Source organism: Salvelinus namaycush, chromosome 21 (assembly GCF_016432855.1).
Source record: "Salvelinus namaycush isolate Seneca chromosome 21, SaNama_1.0, whole genome shotgun sequence".
In the NCBI taxonomy this organism is placed as follows: Eukaryota; Metazoa; Chordata; class Actinopteri; order Salmoniformes; family Salmonidae; genus Salvelinus; species Salvelinus namaycush.
Genome location: NC_052327.1, coordinates 55,994,433 through 56,002,633, shown reverse-complemented (window position 1 = coordinate 56,002,633; position 8,201 = coordinate 55,994,433).

Below are 8,201 nucleotides of genomic sequence, written 5' to 3'. Positions count from 1 at the left end.
ATGTATGACATAGTATTTGCAATAACATGTATGTATAACATGTATGTATAACATGTATGTATAACATACATACCATAGTATTTGCCATAACATGTATGTATAACATGTATACCATAGTATTTGCCATAACATGTATGTATAACATGTATACCATAGTATTTGCCATAACATGTATGTATAACATGTTTGTATAACATGTATGACATAGTATTTGCAATAACATGTATGTATAACATGTATGTATAACATGTATACCATAGTATTTGCCATAACATGTATGTATAACATGTATGACATAGTATTTGCAATAACATGTATGTATAACATGTATAACATGTATGACATAGTATTTGCAATAACATGTATGTATAACATGTTTGTATAACATGTATGACATAGTATTTGCAATAACATGTATGTATAACATGTATGTATAACATGTATGTATAACATGTATACCATAGTATTTGCCATAACATGTATGTATAACATGTATACCATAGTATTTGCCATAACATGTATGTATAACATGTTTGTATAACATGTATGACATAGTATTTGCAATAACATGTATGTATAACATGTATGTATAACATGTATGTATAACATATATACCATAGTATTTGCCATAACATGTATGTATAACATGTATACCATAGTATTTGCCATAACATGTATGTATAACATGTATACCATAGTATTTGCCATAACATGTATGTATAACATGTTTGTATAACATGTATGACATAGTATTTGCAATAACATGTATGTATAACATGTATGTATAACATGTATACCATAGTATTTGCAATAACATGTATGTATAACATGTATGTATAACATGTATACCATAGTATTTGCCATAACATGTATGTATAACATGTATACCATAGTATTTGCCATAACATGTATGTATAACATGTTTGTATAACATGTTTGTATAACATGTATGACATAGTATTTGCAATAACATGTATGTATAACATAGTATTTGCCATAACATGTATGTATAACATGTTTGTATAACATGTATGACATAGTATTTGCAATAACATGTATGTATAACATGTATGTATAACATGTATACCATAGTATTTGCAATAACATGTATGTATAACATGTATGTATAACATGTATACCATAGTATTTGCCATAACATGTATGTATAACATGTATACCATAGTATTTGCCATAACATGTATGTATAACATGTTTGTATAACATGTTTGTATAACATGTATGACATAGTATTTGCAATAACATGTATGTATAACATAGTATTTGCCATAACATGTATGTATAACATGTTTGTATAACATGTATGACATAGTATTTGCAATAACATGTATGTATAACATGTATGTATAACATGTATGACATAGTATTTGCCATAACATGTATGTATAACATGTTTGTATAACATGTATGACATAGTATTTGCAATAACATGTATGTATAACATGTATGTATAACATGTATGACATAGTATTTGCAATAACATGTATGTATAACATGTATGTATAACATGTATACCATAGTATTTGCCATAACATGTATGTATAACGTGTTTGTATAACATGGTTGTATAACATGTATAACATAGTATTTGCAATAACATGTATGTATAACATAGTATTTGCCATAACATGTATGTATAACATGTTTGTATAACATGTATGACATAGTATTTGCCATAACATGTATGTATAACATGTATGTATAACATGTATGTATAACATGTTTGTATAACATGTATGACATAGTATTTGCCATAACATGTATGGCTCCCGTGTGGCTCAGTTGGTAGAGCATGGTGCTTGCAACGCCAGGGTTGTGGGTTCGATTCCCACGGGGGGCCAGTACAAAAAAGTATGAATGTATGTACTTGTAAGTCGCTCTGGATAAGAGCGTCTGCTAAATGACTTAAATGTAATGTAAATGTAAATGTATGACATAGTATTTGCAATAACATGTATGTATAACATGTATGTATAACATTTATACCATAGTATTTGCAATAACATGTATGTATAACATGTATGTATAACATGTATACCATAGTATTTGCCATAACATGTATGTATAACATAACGGTTCAGTTATTTCTTGACTTTAGAGTCTGCATATTTTTTGTAAAGATAGGGAATGCCAAACGGATCATGTTCATTTGACTACTTCATTGTCGCCATACTGGAAATCAAGTATGTTTTTTTTTACCATTCATACTTGATCTTGCTGGATTTATCTCTCAGACTTGAACACAATAAGCACCATTTACTCCAGAGAACACAAAAGCACTGACAATCCCAAATGAAAGTGAACTAACGCCCATTAGGTTCAACAGCCACACACTAACCTCCCTGCTCAACTGGTTTAGTCCACAAGATCACACAACACACCCTCTCTGTGTCAACTATTCCCAGCCAACCTTTACTCATCAGTCAGCTATCTGGAGGGGGGGGGGGGGGGGGGGGGTTCTACAGCCCCAGTTCCCTGGAAATCCAACTAAATTTAATCAGCAAACCAACCACATTTACCCACCTAATTTACCCTGCAAAACCAACCAAATTTACCCACCAAATTTACCAAGGAAAACCAACCAAGTTTACCAAGCAAAGCCAACCAAGTTTACCAAACAAATTCCAACCAAATGTACCCAGCAAAACCAACCAAGTTTACCCACCAAGTTTACCCAGCAAAACGAATCAAGTTTACCAAGCAAAACCAACTAAGTTTACCAAGCAAAACCAACCAAGTTTACCAAGCAAAACCAACCAAGTTTACCAAGCAAAACCAACCAAGTTTACCAAGCAAAACCAGCCAAGTTTACCAAGCAAAACCAACTAAGTTTACCAAGCAAAACCAACCAAGTTTACCAAGCAAAACCAACCAAGTTTACCAAGCAAAACCAACCAAGTTTACCAAGCAAAACCAACCAAGTTTACCAAGCATAACCAACCAAGTTTACCAAGTAAAACCAACCAAGTTTACCAAGCAAAACGAATCAAGTTTACCAAGCAAAACCAACCAAGTTTACCAAGCAAAACCAACCAAGTTTACCAAGCAAAACCAACCAAGTTTACCAAGCATAACCAACCAAGTTTACCAAGCAAAACCAACCAAGTGTACCAAGCAAAACCAACCAAGTTTACCAAGCATAACCAACCAAGTTTACCAAGCAAAACCAACCAAGTGTACCAAGCAAAACCAACCAAGTGTACCAAGCAAAACCAACCAAGTTTACCAAGCAAAACCAACCAAGTTTACCAAGCAAAACCAACCAAGTTTACCAAGCATAACCAACCAAGTTTACCAAGTAAAACCAACCAAGTTTACCAAGCAAAACGAATCAAGTTTACCAAGCAAAACGAATCAAGTTTACCAAGCAAAACGAATCAAGTTTACCAAGCAAAACCAACCAAGTTTACCAAGCAAAACCAAGCTGATCCTAAAAGATGTTGGACTATGTCATTTCATTATACAAGACCATTTATGACTCTTGGTTTTTATATTTTACGTGTATCCTGAAAAGCACTCCAGCGGTTTAAAGTTATGAAACACGTTTTGGCATCTTCATGGGTGGGTCTTTATTGTCTCTGCATCAAACACAACATGAGGCTATATGGAAAAGTAAACAGTGACTCTGGAGTGCACCTCATCTTGCTCTGCCATGACTGCTAACAAACCATAGATGTTTCTTAATAATCCTTTTGCTGTGATTTGCTCATTGTCTTTATAATGATGTAACGTTGAAACAAAAGACAACGTGGCCGATCATTCAAAATGAGTCATTGGCGGCTGAATCCCTGTCACTGTTATAACGTTATAACATACGGATAGCAAGTCAATTGGACTGTTGAAGGGAAATGTTTAAGTAGTTGGAAAAAGGCACCAGACCCAGAAACTCCCAGAAACTCTTGATGCAATATAAAAATAAAAAAAATGGGTGGAGGAGATTAATCATAAACCCAAATGGAGAACCTTTTGTTTGATTAAGGGTGAATTGGTGTGTGAGATATATAATTATGGAGAACCTACCTAAAAGCAAGAGATAATATGCTATGATGCTATGTGCACAGGTAAGAAACAGGGATATTGCCTCTGCGTATTGAAACAGGTCGGTATTGTGGTGAACTGGAAGAGGAAAGACTGTGTAATTATTGTGACCTTGAAGAGATAGCGAATGAAACTCATTTTATCCTCTATTGCGCTTTCTACCACAATATACACTTGCTCTTATTCCAGAAAGCACACCAGATATACCCTGGTGTTATGTGGCTGAGTGATGAGGAGACAGACCACCAGATACACCCTGGCATTATGTGGCTGAGTGATGATGAGACAGACCACCAGATATACCCTGGTATTATGTGGCTGAGTGATGAGGAGACAGACCACCAGATATACCCTGGCATTATGTGGCTGAGTGATGAGGAGACAGACCACCAGATATACCCTGGTATTATGTGGCTGAGTGATGATGAGACAGACCACCAGATATACCCTGGTATTATGTGGCTGAGTGATGAGGAGACAGACCACCAGATATACCCTGGTATTATGTGGCTGAGTGATGAGGAGACAGACCACCAGATATACCCTGGTATTATGTGGCTGAGTGATGAGAAGACAGACCACCAGATATACCCTGGTATTATGTGGCTGAGTGATGATGAGACAGACCACCAGATATACCCTGGCATTATGTGGCTGAGTGATGAGGAGACAGACCACCAGATATACCCTGGTATTATGTGGCTGAGTGATGATGAGACAGACCACCAGATATACCCTGGTATTATGTGGCTGAGTGATGAGGAGACAGACCACCAGATATACCCTGGTATTATGTGGCTGAGTGATGAGGAGACAGACCACCAGATATACCCTGGCATTATGTGGCTGAGGGATGAGGAGACAGACCACCATATAAACCCTGGAATTATGTGGCTGAGTGATGAGGAGACAGACCACCAGATATACCCTGGTATTATGTGGCTGAGTGATGAGGAGACAGACCACCAGATATTCCCTGGCATTATGTTGCTGAGGGATGAGGAGACAGACCACCATATAAACCCTGGCATTATGTGGCTGATTGATGATGAGACAGACCACCAGATATACCCTGGCATTATGTGGCTGAGTGATGAGGAGACAGACCACCAGATATACCCTGGTATTATGTGGCTGAGTGATGATGAGACAGACCACCAGATATACCCTGGTATTATGTGGCTGAGTGATGAGGAGACAGACCACCAGATATACCCTGGCATTATGTGGCTGAGGGATGAGGAGACAGACCACCATATAAACCCTGGAATTATGTGGCTGAGTGATGAGGAGACAGACCACCAGATATACCCTGGTATTATGTGGCTGAGTGATGAGGAGACAGACCACCAGATAGACCCTGGCATTATGTGGCTGAGGGATGAGGAGACAGACCACCATATACAGTATACCCTGGCATTATGTGGCTGAGTGATGAGGAGACAGACCACCAGATATACCCTGGCATTATGTGGCTGAGTGATGAGGAGACAGACCACCAGATATACCCTGGTATTATGTGGCTGAGTGATGAGGAGACAGACCACCAGATATACCCTGGCATTATGTGGCTGAGTGATGAGACAGACCACCAGATATACCCTGGTATTATGTGGCTGAGTGATGAGGAGGCAGACCACCAGATATACCCTGGCATTATGTGGCTGAGTGATGAGGAGAAATGTAAATGTTTTTTTTGTCCATTGTGTATTTCCGTTTGCGGAAAATATTTAAATAAAGCCTGGAATAAAATTAAAAGTGCTACCTGTAATTAAATTGCTAAAAAAATATATATTTATCTTCTATCTGGTAAATGGTGTGTGTATATAGATGGTGTATATAGATGGTGTATATAGATGGTGTATATAGATGGTGTATGTAGATGGTGTATATAGATGGTGTATATAGATGGTGTATATAGATGGTGTATATAGATGGTGTATATACAGTGTGTATATAGATGGTGTATATAGATGGTGTATGTAGATGGTGTATATAGATGGTGTATATAGACGGTGTATATAGATGGTGTATGTACAGTGTGTATATACAGTGTGTATATACAGTGTGTGTGTGTATGTGTATATACAGTGTGTGTGTATGTGTATATACCGTTTGTATATACAGTGTGTATATACAGTGTGTGTATGTGTATATACAGTGTGTATATACAGTGTGTGTGTATGTGTATATACCGTTTGTATATACAGTGTGTATATACAGTGTGTGTATACAGTGTGTATATACAGTGTGTATATACAGTGTGTATATACAGTTTGTATATACAGTGTGTGTGTATGTGTATATACAGTGTGTATATACAGTGTGTATATACAGTGTGTGTGTATGTGTATATACAGTGTGTATATACAGTGTGTGTGTGTGTGTTTATACAGTTTGTATATACAGTGTGTATATACAGTGTTTATGTGTATTATTGTACTGCTCTAGGGATGTCATTTTTACCAGACAAAAACTCTTTATGAACAATGCAGAGAACACCGGAAGAGAAGAATTATGATTTAATTACAACAGTGAATTATTGTAATGTTTGTTTGTGTCAATTAATCCCGTAATTATATAGATGGTGTATGTAGATGGTGTATATAGATGGTGTATATAGATGGTGTATATAGATGGTGTATATACAGTGTGTATATAGATGGTGTATATAGATGGTGTATGTAGATGGTGTATATAGATGGTGTATATAGACGGTGTATATAGATGGTGTATGTACAGTGTGTATATACAGTGTGTATATACAGTGTGTGTGTGTATGTGTATATACAGTGTGTGTGTATGTGTATATACCGTTTGTATATACAGTGTGTATATACAGTGTGTGTATGTGTATATACAGTGTGTATATACAGTGTGTGTGTATGTGTATATACCGTTTGTATATACAGTGTGTATATACAGTGTGTGTATACAGTGTGTATATACAGTGTGTATATACAGTGTGTATATACAGTTTGTATATACAGTGTGTGTGTATGTGTATATACAGTGTGTATATACAGTGTGTATATACAGTGTGTGTGTATGTGTATATACAGTGTGTATATACAGTGTGTGTGTGTGTGTTTATACAGTTTGTATATACAGTGTGTATATACAGTGTTTATGTGTATTATTGTACTGCTTTAGGGATGTCATTTTTACCAGACAAAAACTCTTTATGAACAATGCAGAGAACACCGGAAGAGAAGAATTATGATTTAATTACAACAGTGAATTATTGTAATGTTTGTTTGTGTCAATTAATCCCGTAAGGGATGGGTTACCAATTGAAGATTTGACGTACACACAACAACAAAAAAATGTCATTCATTCATTTAATTCCCAGTCCCATGCCCTCCTCTGCCGTACATCTCTCACCCTCCTCTTTCCTCTCCCACCCTCTACCCTTACGTACCGACAGCAGACTGAGCACTCACACCTGCAACACACCTGCACAGGAGCAGGGATCTCACTCCCTGTCCCTGCCCACGACACACCCTGTTCTGAGGCCTGAGTCAGCCATAGGTTGTATGAGTCAGATGGTGTGGTAGTACTGTCTACGCGTTCAGTCTATTGTGTGATAGTGTGAGGAAGATGTGGTGTACACTCATTGGAAAAAAAGGTTCCAAAAAGGATTCTTCGGCTGTCCCCATAGGATAACATTTTTTTTGGTTCTTGGTAGAACACTCTGTTTTACATGGAACCCAAAAGTGTTCTACCTGGAACCAAAAAGGCTTATTTAAAAGGGTTCTCATATACATAAGATAAAACATGATGTGGAACTCTATCCCAGTGTGATATCAGATCCACTAACCAGTCTTTCTGTCTCAATGCCATACCCTCTTCTTTGAGTCATCTTTCTCTCTCTTTATCTCACGCAAACACAGAGACACGCAAACACAGAGACACACACACACCACACACCACACACACACACACACACACACACACACCACACACACACACACACACACACACACACACACACTTTCTCTCTCTCTCTCCATTTTCTCACAATGGTGTCACTATGGTACATAAGGTTGAGATAGGCTACTGAGCAGTGAACTCTTTCATCAAACCAAAGCCACGCTAGTTGTGAGGGCGGTGACTATGAGAAGTCCTCTATAAATATATCAACG